We start from the raw sequence: 13,235 nt of genomic DNA on the forward strand, positions 1-13,235 counted from the left end.
GTGCGTAATGCAGGGCAGCCGGGAAGAGCGGGAGCAGGCGTGACAGTACCCCCTCCCCCTCTAGGGGCGCCACCCGGCGTCCCACCAGGGCGAGACGGCCAAGATATGGGCGCTAGGCAAGCCGGCTGGGGGTAAACTCCCCACGAACCGGCAGGGGCGTGGGAGCCTGGTGAGCCGGATGAGGCATAGGAGCCTGACGATCCAGCTGAGGCATGAACGCCTGTCGATCCTGCTGCGGCGTGGAAGCCCGATGATCCAGCGGAACATGACTTGGGATGGGAACCTGCCGAGCCAACCGAGGCAAGGAAACCTCTCGAGCCAGCTAGGACGTGGAAGCCCGACGAGCTGGCTTAGGCACACCTGGTTTCATTGGCGGTGGAATCCAAGCCCGACGTCACCAACAAAACAAGAAAACTCATGGGCCGGCTGGGCGAACAAGACCTGACAATCCGGCTGAAGCCCGACGTGGGATGGGCGCCTTCCGAGCCAACCGGGGTAAGGAAACCTCTCGAGCCAGCTAGGGCGTGGAAGCTGGCTAGGCACCACCGGTTCCATCGGCGGCGACCCAGGACCGATGTCACCACCAACCGGAACAACAGTACTCCCCAATGCTTCGTGTGATGGCTGCTGCATTCTGTAAGGACTGACGCCGGACAGGAGAAGCAGGTACGGGGAGTCAGACATTTATTCGGGAAACGACATAGAACAAGACAGGAACAGCGTCAGCACAGTAACACGGACATATGACAAACAATGCAGCCGCGGGGAACAGAGCTGGGGAACTGACAAATATAGGGGAGGTAATAAACGGGTGATTGAGTGAGTCCAGGCGAGTCCAATATCGCTGAAGCGCGTGATGGCAGGAGTGAGTAATGCAGGGCAACCTGGCGCCCACGAGTGCCTGGGAGGAAGAGCGGGAGCAGGCGTGACACGGGGTTGGGGTAGCCAGGTGGAAAGCATGGCCAGCCGTAGAGAATTGCTTATTGAAATAGTTGATTATCATGGATTACTATCAGTGAGCCATTCCATGTAAGTAGCTAAAAACCTGGCAACTGGTCCCAAACTTTACTATTTGACCTTAATGACCTGCACCGCTACTTAGCAGGATGAATTTAACCAATGCAGAGTGCTATGTTAATGCCTGATACCAAGACCTCTGACTGTGAAAAGTTTTCATTGCTGTTGCTGTCAGGATTGTGTTGTCTGGAAAGAATTGCTGCAACTGAAGGGAGAGATGTGTGTCAGCATTAAGCCTTGAGACAGAACGCTTTGCCCTGTCCAGACAGAGAGCAAAGCAAATTTAACGTGACTAATGCATGACGGGAAAGAGGAGAGCTAGGTGAGTGGAAGAGAGAGATGGCCATGGGGTGAGATGAATTTCATATTTTAGTCCTAAAATCATGTGCTGGAACTTTTAAAAAGTATTTAATGTGCGAGGGATATATTACATTATGCAACGAGTCAGCCTTACATGATGAGTAACCATGCTTGAGATCTACTGCAACTCATAGATTGAAATTTACTACTAGGTAATTTAATGTATTGTTCAGATGTGCCATTCCTTTTTTCCTAATAACCTTTGCAAACACATAAAGCAAAGACAAATTCTGTCTTTGTGTACTGTTGTATGATATTTTCCCTCACTTGGAGGAATCTATATGTAAATATGAAAGGGGACGTCATGGTTTAAGTCTCACGCCAACACAGAATCAATGGTGGCATTAGGGTAGCTCAGCACGTGAAACAAGACATCCCATGGGGCTACATGTGCAGTATATGATCCTTCAGTTTCTTCATACGGAAGTAGCAGTTCTTGATTCTGGGGTCGAATCTGTGTAGGCCTGAGCTCCACACTGTCTATGGAGGAAGAGAATGTAGTATAAATATATTGTTTGTTTGTCATTGTAGTTTATCTGTGTGGATTCTGCTTCTTGTTCAGGTCTCTAGCAATAGCAATTACTAGCTACCTCAAAACGGGTTCATGCCGACTCTCCCATCAGAGGCAAAGCTGTCAAAGAGAACATCAGCAGCCCTGGAAGAAAATAATGTATTTCATCCACCACAGGAGGGCATGGTTAAGCAATAAGAACATAACTGGTAAAGATAATGTAAGAGTACAGGATCATTTTTGAGATATTCACACCTTCCTCTTTGAGTGTCCATGATCACTGTCATGCCCACACTGAGTCAGGGCTGGGGAGATGTGGTGACAGGCCTCTCCTGCTCTGCCGGTGGCAGAGGGGGCTTCAGAGCTCAATTACTGACCAATGATGGCAGGCCTGTAGAGGTAGGTACAAAAGAGTTCAAATAAGGTGAGTGGTTGGGTGGTTCGGGTGGTCGGGATGGGTGGAGGGGATTACAAAGGAGGTCATCGATACAAATGTCAGATTAATACACACTATCAGTTTAAGAGAAACATAAAATGTGCATTTAAGGATTTGACTCCACGGAGTATGCTAAGAAATGCAGACAACTGCCTATTCTCTTGTACTTCTGGAAACCTACTTTTCTCCTCACATCTTCATCACTATTCTTACTTGTTGATCCAGAGCTCACTAAGTTGGCAGGTCTCTGAGACTGGGACTGAAAGGAATGTCTTGGCATGGGACGTGGAACATTCCCAGATGAAGCCATATCCTTAGGAAATGAAAATCAACAACACAAATGCACAGACAGATTTGAGAGAGCAGGATGTGGCATTCCGCAGTTATAGACTGGTTATATTTGAGTTTAGCCACAACATAAGCCATTTTACCCTCAATCAAAGCTATAAGACATTATCCATGCCAAACTGTGACAAGGTAAGAAATGCAACGTCAGTGAGTCAACATAAAATATCTACATTTCGCTATATTAAAATTCACACATATCGGATGAGCATTCCGAGCCTCCATTTGACTGTCCCCAGACATCCCTTTGACGTTCAGTAATCACAGGTGCTCTTTAGTGAAGTAAAGTTTAATTGTTACCTTTCCAAGGCAGCGTGGGGGCTTCCACATTTTACTACTACTGGGGTTTCTAAATGGCCTCTGCTTCTGCACCGACATTGTCACGGCCGTTAACAGAAGTAGACCAAGGTGCAGCGTGGTGAGCATACATATTCCTTTATTATTATGACGCCGACAAAAACAATAAACAATCCAAAAACAACCGTGACGCTAAATGGCTATATGCCAAAAACAAAGTTAACCTCCCACAAAGACAGGTGGGGAAAAAGGGCTACCTAAGTATGGTTCTCAATCAGTAACAACGATAGACAGCTGTCCCTGATTGAGAACCCTAACCGGCCAAAACATAGAAATACAAATAATAGAACTAAAGAACATAGAATACCCACCCCAAATCACACCCTGACCAAATCAAATAGAGACATAAAAAGGATCTCTAAGGTCAGGGCGTGACAGACATTGACTCTATTTAGAAGCTGAAAAGACATCCATCTACTGTACTTTTTCATGAAAACGGCACTTTCATCCTTCCTTTATTTTACAGCTCAGATTAAAGACTGTAATCTGATTCTGAGTAACCTCTGCTTGGATTTCTTTCATGCCTTAGCTGGCCACCTTCCAATAAGACCCTGACAATGCAGATATCTTGATGCTTTGGCTTTTATGACAAAAGTGCGGGTAACTCTCCCACTTCGATCTAGTGAGGTGGGTGTATTAGGGTGACTCAGGGGTGTGTTGTGTGAAAGAGTGATATCGGCGTGTTGTTTGTGTGTCATATTCAGGCAGGACACAGCACGTAACTTGCTCTTCTCTCTTCATGGGCCTCTGTCATCACGCCATTCTCTAAAGGAAAGGATATGAATGACAAAATACGGGCTTTTTAGTTTAATCCATGTCTTTTCATCTTTATGTGGATGTTGTTTTTTTTCAAATTCTGACTGCAAATGTAATTTGTTGGTCTTATCAGCCATGTTTTTATGATTCCAAAAAAAGTTTACACAACACAGAATAGTCTATTATTATCACAACAAGAGTTGAGGAGACTTTTGTAACAAAGACGATGATAATAATATCCCAACATTATGATTAGATGTGCATTGTGTAAAATGTCTACATTCAAACAGCTCTGAAAGTCATGTGACGCTATAAAGTTGTTTACTGTCAGAGTCAACTTTCAGATACAAACAGCAGCATTTTCCTGACTCACTATTAGTTCTTGCTCACAGAAGTTGAAAATATAAAAAATAAAACAATACTTCACATCCCTGTCTGAAATAACGCCCAACCCACCCCCAGATCCACACTCCCCATACCAACACCAGTAGATTCCATGGTAAATCTGCACAGGCTCTAATGGTTTTATTTTGAACTTTTACTCTTGAGAAGTGATACACTCATTATGTTACCACACAGACAAGAGCAGTATACATGCCATTCCCTTCCAAGTATACTGTTTGACATCAGCAATTCTGACCTATCTAGTACAATGTCATGTCTTAACACAGCGTTTGTGAAAATTTGCTGGACATTGGCTATTGCTCATCAAAAAGTGAGCAACAAAAACTACACACAACCTTTGAATAAACATATTTGTAGTTTTTGTACTTCAATGCTTGAGTCTTCAGTATCTTGTTTACTGGAGTTGATGTCTATACTGTTTGATTGTAACATTCCAGACAGAGGAATGCAGACAGCATTTCCCCTGAGCCAAGAATGGGGTAAAGAGAGGAGTAGCCTGTCTGAGAACACTATTACAAGCATCTGTATAACATGTGGGTTGTGAAAATATCAGTCATGCATGCATATAAAGGTTAAATACACTGTTGCATGTTCATTTCTTTAATAAGACAAGTTATAATAAATACACTCATGGACTTTGACTGGCTTTTGTGTGGAAATTATTTTACTGTTTTGTCAGATAAACAACCAGATCCACATCAACTCATCTGGACTTGATTTTTCCTCCTTCTTTTCCTCGCATGTTGTCGGCCCTACAACAGTCCACATGCTCTGTTTTAATGACCAATGTCTGGTTAGAGTAGATCTTCCTCAGTTTCACCATCCCACCCAGCTCCTTATTATAGCACTTTGAGGCAACACCCACAATAAAAAGCCCCATAGGCCAAAAATCACAGGGGGAAAAACCCCACATCGTTAACATCACTGAAGGCGAGGTCAGTACAGGTGCAGTCTCAAGGCCATCAGACTGTTAAACAGCCATCACTAACATAGAGAGGCTCTAACACAGACTCAAATCTTTGTCCAATTTAATAAATTGACTTAATAATGGTATAACTAGTCACTTTAAATAACGCCACTTTAATAATGTTTACATATCCTACATCTCATATGGATATACTGTATTCTATATCATCTACTGCATCTTGCCTATGCCGCATGGCTATCGCTTATCTATATATTTATATGTACATATTCTTCTTCATACCTTCAAATGTGTGTGTATAAGGAAGTTGTTGTGAATTTTTTAGATTCCTGGTTAGATATTACTGCATTGTCAGAACTAGAAGCACAAGCGTTTCACTACACTCGCATTAACATCTGCTAACCATGTGTATGTGACCAATACAATTTGATTTGAAACAGTCTCATACACACAATTAGACGCTCCTGCAATGTAGCCTACCTCTCATGTCCTCCTCCTTATTTGGCTCCAGTAATTTGTTGCCGACCAAATAAAAAGATTTCAGAATAGATGGTCATATAACTTTGTAAATTTTTGTCAAACAATATGATTGTTAATCTTGGCAACCAAAATACATGGTCTCTCTCAATAGGTAAGACAACAAAGTGTCACAACCAAATGAAACAAGCAAATGATTGATCGTTTTTCATTAATGTAGTGAAGGACAAGTGAAGGACAATGAAGTGAAGGTCACTGAAAATCCTTGAATAGCACACAGTTTGTGGACACCAGGAAGAGTAGAAGTGATTGTAACAGAACAACTAACGGTGATCAAAAATAAATATAAAAATCAAATCAAACCATTAACTTGGTTCAAAACCAAGTTTTAAACAAATGTTGTGCCTGACTAACCCTATTCTAAATGCATTAGGTCCTTAGAACTCAGCCTGGCCTTCTGTCAACTCCACTGCAATGCCACACCTCATGTTAACATTTATGGAACGTGCAGGAAACAAGTTGCTCAGATGAGATATGAAAATTCACCAGTTTTCCTATGACTGGCAAATTTATAACTGGCATCTAAGCTATTGGGTCGTTCCACGAAATGGGTGTCTTTTGCATCCCTTTGATATTTTAAGTAGAAATTGCACACCAAATGAATTTTAAAAGCCTGTTATATTAAATTAAGTGCCCTTAAGTATAGACCAGATGGAGAATCTGCAAATGTAGCATTCACCTCTAAGAAGATTTTAACCCACTTAATCTCAACATTTCCCCAGATTTCACCATCATTGTAAAGTCCTAGTTATTTGGTTGCTTTGACAAAGTAATTTCTGAAGATGATTGTTTATTTCATGTGATTAGTGATTCATTTATGTCTGTCCATAATTTTAAGATCAACCCTGTTTAAGTGAACTGAATTCTCATTTTAATATGGTGAAACGACTTACTTAAATTTGTACTTTTTTTTTCTCCGAAAATTGAGCATCTAATAGTCAAATCATAGTCTAAAAGCAGGTGAACTGGTTTTACTCTTTTTGGCCATTTTCTGGTGTTTTGTGGTGGATAACGGAAGGGGTTGAGCATAACACATCCACCCTGTTACCCATAGATAGACAGGCTAGAAATGTTTTAACAATTACATTTTTCAGTGAAGTTTGCATTTAATTGCCACTCGCTGTTGCACACAATAATCTTCCATTCCCCCTGTCAGAAGGGGATTGATGGCTGATTAAAATATGAAATTGTCAACCCTGTTAAGGTCAACCATGTTAATTTATTTGACACTTAATACCCAATGGGCACAGACGTCAATTCAACTTCTTTCCCACGTTGGTTCAACATCATTTCATTCAAATGACGTGGAAACAACGTTGATTCAACCAGTGTGTGCCCAGTGGGTAGGCACTTACTATAATATTATTTTTTAAATAATCTTGAGATCTTTAAACAAGTGTTTTGTGATGTTGAACATGTGCTCTTTATGACAGAATGATAAAATTAGGTGAAATCAAACAGTTTTCTGGGACCAACTTACACTTCTCAAACGGCACCGAATTGGTTGGAACGCCCCTATTGCTTTTCCTAACATCTGACTATATAGAATCCCGAAGTGGTTCAATATTTGTTCTTCTTACCATAGATAAGGATTATCCTCTGTACCTTGGCTTGGAGTGATTTCCATTGAGGGATGAGACTTTCATTGGTCAATAATTCTTTTGTCAATGTCTTTCGTCAACTTCTGTGACGAATGCAAAAGGGTAGCCCATGTAGGGATAAAACACTTTCGAGAGTCTCCCTGCTCCAGCTCTAAACTCTCTGTGTGAGTGAGTGCTGTTTATATGTAGCCTATTTCATAAATGCTTGTGTTGTGTACTGCTCATGAATGTGTTATGTGGTTTATGAATTAAGTTTTTATGTAGCTGCTCTTCAACTAAAGCGATACAGAACATGTTGAAGTATACTAGACATAACAAGTGAGCAGATGTTATGTGGGATAATTGTTGTGTAATTAATTTCCTGAATGTCTTTACAAAAAACAAGAAACCATTTCGATAGTTTTCACTTGCAATTACAAAAAATGAACTACTCAACTCAATCAAAAATAATTAAGAGCAATTTGAATGCAAACTGATGCAGTTCATGATTTGAAAACATGCGCAGAGTTAACACACGATGGAGACAAGTGTTGACATGCGCAGCACAGTTAGCTTTGTTTAACTTTTTTGACCGACTGTGCTTTGAAGTTACTGAGATGAATCAAAGAATTTTGAATAGACTGAGATTCCTTGATGTTCACCCAAATCCATCCTCATTGTTTAACCCAGACACCATTATTTTAGGTGTAAAATGTTTGCTAACCTTCATCAGAGACTGTCCCCATCATCACATGAGAGAAGAAATTACTCTGAAAAGCATAAAATGCCCAAAAAGTACAAAACTGTAGGGCTGTGCTAAAACAAGCACCGTGTTGGCTATAGCTTTGCTAGCCAGAGAGGTTTGGTTATGCTAATTGACAAAAATAATTGTCATGCAGACACATGGCTACTTACTAACACGTACGTTCTAAACATTTTGTGCCCCTCTCCTTTCTTCAGAATAAAACTGTAGGCCTACAGAAGCCCATCTTCTAGGTAGCTCGAGACAAGACGGAGTGGTGACAATTCCAGTGCACGCGAAGCCTGGATCTAAACAGAACGCGATTACAGCTGCACACATCGTGTACGAGCCAAACAAATGGCAAAAGAAGTTCCGCTAGTAAAGACTAATTGAGTATTTTGTATATAGATACTGTATAAAACTAGATGGTAACTTTACAAGTAAAGTTGGTGGGGCTAGCTAAAGCTCTTTAAACGTTTGTGGTAGTGAAAGAAGTGTAAAAATGTCATTTTTATTTCCCATTAAAAGTCAGTAGATTTGGTCAGAAGTTGTGGTAGTAGTGGTCAGAAGTTATGTGGTTAAGTAGTTGTGGTCAAATGTTGTTTGGATATGGTTAGTAGTTAAATGTGTGATCAGAAGTTGTGTGGTCAGAAGTTGTGTGGTTGGGGTCAATAGATATGGTCAGAAGTTGTGCGGTTGCGGTCAGAGGTTATGTGGTTGAGGTATGTAATTGTGTGGTTGTGTTCAGAAGTTGTGCGGTTGAGATCAGAAGTTGTGTGGTTGAGGTCAGAAGTTGTGTGGTTGCTGTCAGAAGTTGTGCAGTTGTGGTGTGTAATTGTGTGGTTGTAGATACTAGATGTGGTCAGAAGTCGTGCGGTTGAGGTCAGAAGATGTGGTCAGTGGTTATGTGGTTCAGTAGTTGTGGTCAGTAGTAGTTAGGATATGGTCAGTAGTTAAATGTGTGATCAGAAGTTGTGTGGTTGTGGTATATAATTGTGTGGTTGTTGTCACTAGATATGGTAAGCAGTTATGTGGTCGCTAGTAAGTAATTGTGTGGTTGTTGTCACTAGATATGGTAAGCAGTTGTGTCGTTGCTGTCAGAAGATGTGTAGTTGTGGTATGTAATAGTGTTAGTGGTCAAAACGGCAGCTGTTTGGGAAAGTTTGAAAAACACATGGTAATGCAGTTACAAAAACAGCTGAACCGTAAGTTCCGTATTGAATAATTTGATTCTGCGCACAGTTATGAAAAGCAGAGAAGTAAACGAATATCCCATACCCTCTAACTTTTTGTCTAACTTGTTGCGGTAGTGGTCAAAATGGACGTTGTTTGCCAAAATGTTACAGAAAATTATGATGATGCGGTTACTTAAACTGCTGTAACTTTTGATGTGAATATTCTACATTTGAGTAGCAGAGAAATAGATGAAGCTAGTAAGCTTGAAATATTTTGTCTAAGTGGTTGCAGAGTGGAATTATTATCTGATTTGCGTCAAAAGTTTAATGAGAAAATGACAATTAGAAGTGATGATGTCACAATGGAGAGGATTAAAAACATTGAGAAATCCCATGTTAGCGGATGGGGGGACAAAAAAGACAACAAACAAATGTATAACGGAAAAAGTATAGCAGATATCAAAAAGTTGTAAACATGCAAATCAATCCAGACCATTCCGCACGTTCTGAAGTTGGAACGGCGTTTCTAGCATAAACGCTGTAGGAGTAGGTGGCGGAATAATAATTATAAGAAGAAGTATGTTGAATATCTAAACTGGGGCTGCTGCTGCTAGCCCCACCAATAACAAGAAGAAGTAGAGTTGAAGTCGGAAGTTTACATACACTTAAGCATGGCCAATGTTGAATGTTTATCATTTTAAGCTTGGAAAATAGACCCTTAAACCCAGAATTGGGACCACACAGCTGCTCCACTGAATAGCAGGCTAGTGATTGCTTTGCAATGCTTGCAGTTAGCCACGGATTCCTTCCAAACCACTCATTGTTAAATTTGAGATTTCCAACTTGTTGTGTAATATTTATGTCCAATGGCTGATGAGCACGACACGTTTTATCTATAATTTCTTTTAATTAATTCTCTTCATAGTACAAGGATTAAAAGGGATTTGCCAGAAGATTGTTAACTTGATTCATGATGATGACTGCTAGCTAAGATTTAGAAAGTATGATGTTGACATGATCAGTCCAATCAAAGCTACTGTAGATATAGCGTGATTTAACGTAATTTTATCTGTGGCCAATGACCTTGAGCCTTCTTGGATGGGCACTTCTAATGTGACTTTATGGCAGCACCCAAGGGTTTGAATTTTTGAGCTCTACCCTTAGATTTGGCAGTGACGTAGTGTCCCCATGAGTGACAGAACACTGAGCCAATCACGGCGCAACTAGAGAACATTACCAACCCCTATGATCCGTATTTCCACTGGCTGCCCCACCACCACAGAAAGCACTGATTTAGGCTGAAACACTTGCATTTTGAACCTGCCTTACTCAAGATAGCAAAAAAGAGACCCTGTTTGTATGCAGCTTTAATAAGTCAATAAAAAAAAAAAATGTTTTACATTGTTTGCAAACTGATTGATATGTGACACGTATTAATGCCAAAATAACATGCAAAACAGGCAATCCCCTCAAACGTTTTATAAAAAAAAAAAAATTGCTCTGCACCACCTGCTCTGAGTGACCAGTCGCCACTGGTCTTTACATTAACTAACATATTCCTCTCAACTGTACATTTTTTGCATGATTTGTATTGACGTTTTATACAACGGGTGGGTCTAACCCTGAATGCTGATTGGTTAAAAGCGCATTCCAGCCGGTGTCTCTTCCACAAATTACCATCGGCTAAATCTATGATGTTAAAATCCCTATTTACTCTGTTCCATCTGACTACGCAATACACTGTTTCATCAGTCCAGCCGGGCAAGTAATAAACTTGATCTCCACTATAAAAAGCATCTAGACATTATCTCACATTTCTTTTAGACTGACGTTTCGTTTTCAACAGCCGAAATTTGTATCAACCTTGCTGTCTGTCTTTCCGACATTTGCAACATTATTTCAATATTCAAATTCGATCTCCAGCTGTCCAATAGTAATGAACGTGTAGGGGTCGGGAATCAGGACGAGACAGACAGGCAGGCAGGCAGCGTTTCTCAGCCAGTCAAAATCATGAATCAGCTGGCATAATTTGTATGGATATATACAAAGAAATGTTAATTGAAAAAGGTCAAACGAAACGAAGCTAGTTTGCAGTCTTTCCAGGTTCAGTTTGAAGTTATTGTGTTAGCTGTGTTGTTGGCTAGCTGCTCTGAACAACACTGTCCTGACAAGAGAGAACATTTTCTATGCCAGGCGAAATCGCACCGCATTAGCTCATAGTTATGGATGTATCCAAATAAATGTCACTAGAAAATAGCTTAAAACCTCTTAAGGATTACCCTATTTTTTTCAATTTTCGCCTAAAATGACATACCCAAATCTAACTGATTGTAGCTCAGTCCCTGAAGCAAGGATATCCATATTTCTTGGTACCAGTTGAAAGGAAACACTTTGAAGTTTATGGAAAAGTAGTAGAATATAACACAATAGATCTGGTAAAAGATAATACAAAGAAAAAAATGATGTACCATCATCTTTGAAATGCAAGAGAAAGGCCATAATGTATTATTCCAGTCCAGGTGCAATTTAGATTTTATATCAATGTATGTGCAAAGTTTTAGACTGATCCCATGAACCATTGCATTTCTGTTCAAATGTGCCTAATTTGTTTATTAATAACTTTTCACATTCAAAATTGTGCACTCTCCTCAAGCAATAGCATGGTATTCTTTCACTGTAACATCTACTGTAAATTGGACAGTGCAGTTAGATTAACAAGAATTTAAGCTTTCTGCCAATATCAGACATGTCTATATCCTGGGAAATGTTCTTGTTACTTACAACCTCATGCTAATCGCATTAGCCTACGTTAGCTCAACCGTCCGGTGGAAGGGACACCGATCCCGAAGAAGTTTAAACAAATGCAAATGCAGCTACTGCTGTTATTCTGTCTGTTCTGTTTGATGTGACTGTAAGTTAGCCGTACTGTAGTTGGCTAGCTAGCAATGGCAATGGAACATTTAGAACGAATGACTGGGTCCCATCCATAGATACAGAACAAAAAGACTGAACGACTGGGTTGTGTCTCTGGCAACCGAACCAATAGAATGAACGACCAGCCGGCTTGGGTAGCAACCCTAGATTTGTGTCGGGACTATATCTTGTGGAAGGATGAAATAGTATGAATAAATTCATCAAAATAAAGTTTAGACATACTCACATTTCAATCATTTGTTAAATATGTTGGTAACCCCTTGTATAAAAGTGATAATGCTCTCAAAGCCGGTGTTTGGAGGATATAATGGCACGGTTTGCCGGCACTCTACTTCGTCTCGTTCCTAACAATACCCATGCCAAATTTTCCTCCAAACACGGGCTCCTCTGGCGTTATCACTTAAATAATGACTTACATTTGCTTCCATCCTAGTATTTTTGTCAGCCACCTTTGCTGAAGAAAGTCTCCAGCGTTGGGTCGCGTAGCATCAAATTCGTCATGGGAACCACTCAATATAATTGGTCATTGCACAGGGGTCGCCGCTGGTGATTTGCATGAAGCTGGGAAATGCTGAACTTTTTCACCGCCTCCCACACTACGTTCGAGCCGCCGAACGGTCCCCCGCCCACTACGCTTCTCACTGCTTTCCTTCCATTGAAAATGAATGGGAAGCGGTGTCGCTATTGCCACACCGCCAATAGATGAGGAGGTGGAGCTTGTGCGGTATAGCTCTAAGGTGCTGGAGTTGAAAAGAAGCAAAGTCATTTTGGACAAGGTCTGAGAGCTGTGTATGGACATCTCTGGAAGTTTCATGATTCATATTTATACATACTGTGTTGCCCATTACAGAACAGTTTCAGGAATTTTAAATAAAATGCTGCATCATTGCCATATGTCTCTCTGCAAGGCTCCGGATCCTGAGAGAAGATTGTCAAGGTGACTGGGTCACTAATCCCGGAGCAGGTGTTATACAGGTTAAAGCAAGAGGCTTTTTGACGATTTTATGGAGGACTTTTTATTTCAGGTCCTATACACCTTTACAGTATTGGTTGATTTTCAGACATCTATGGAAAACAGCTCAGATAAGATAGTAGCCTACTTTATTAATCCCCAAAGGGGACATTTGTTTGCATCAGCTGATGCATACACCAATG

General features: G+C 40.7%; 1 pseudogene; it reads left to right on the forward strand.

The window, feature by feature from the left end:
* The first annotated feature begins 7,883 nt into the window (after positions 1-7,883).
* Positions 7,884-13,077, forward strand: LOC139530935 (UPF0235 protein C15orf40 homolog; annotated as a pseudogene).
* The last annotated feature ends 158 nt before the right edge of the window (positions 13,078-13,235 follow it).

This window comes from Salvelinus alpinus, chromosome 9 (genome assembly GCF_045679555.1).
Source record: "Salvelinus alpinus chromosome 9, SLU_Salpinus.1, whole genome shotgun sequence".
NCBI lineage: Eukaryota > Metazoa > Chordata > Actinopteri > Salmoniformes > Salmonidae > Salvelinus > Salvelinus alpinus.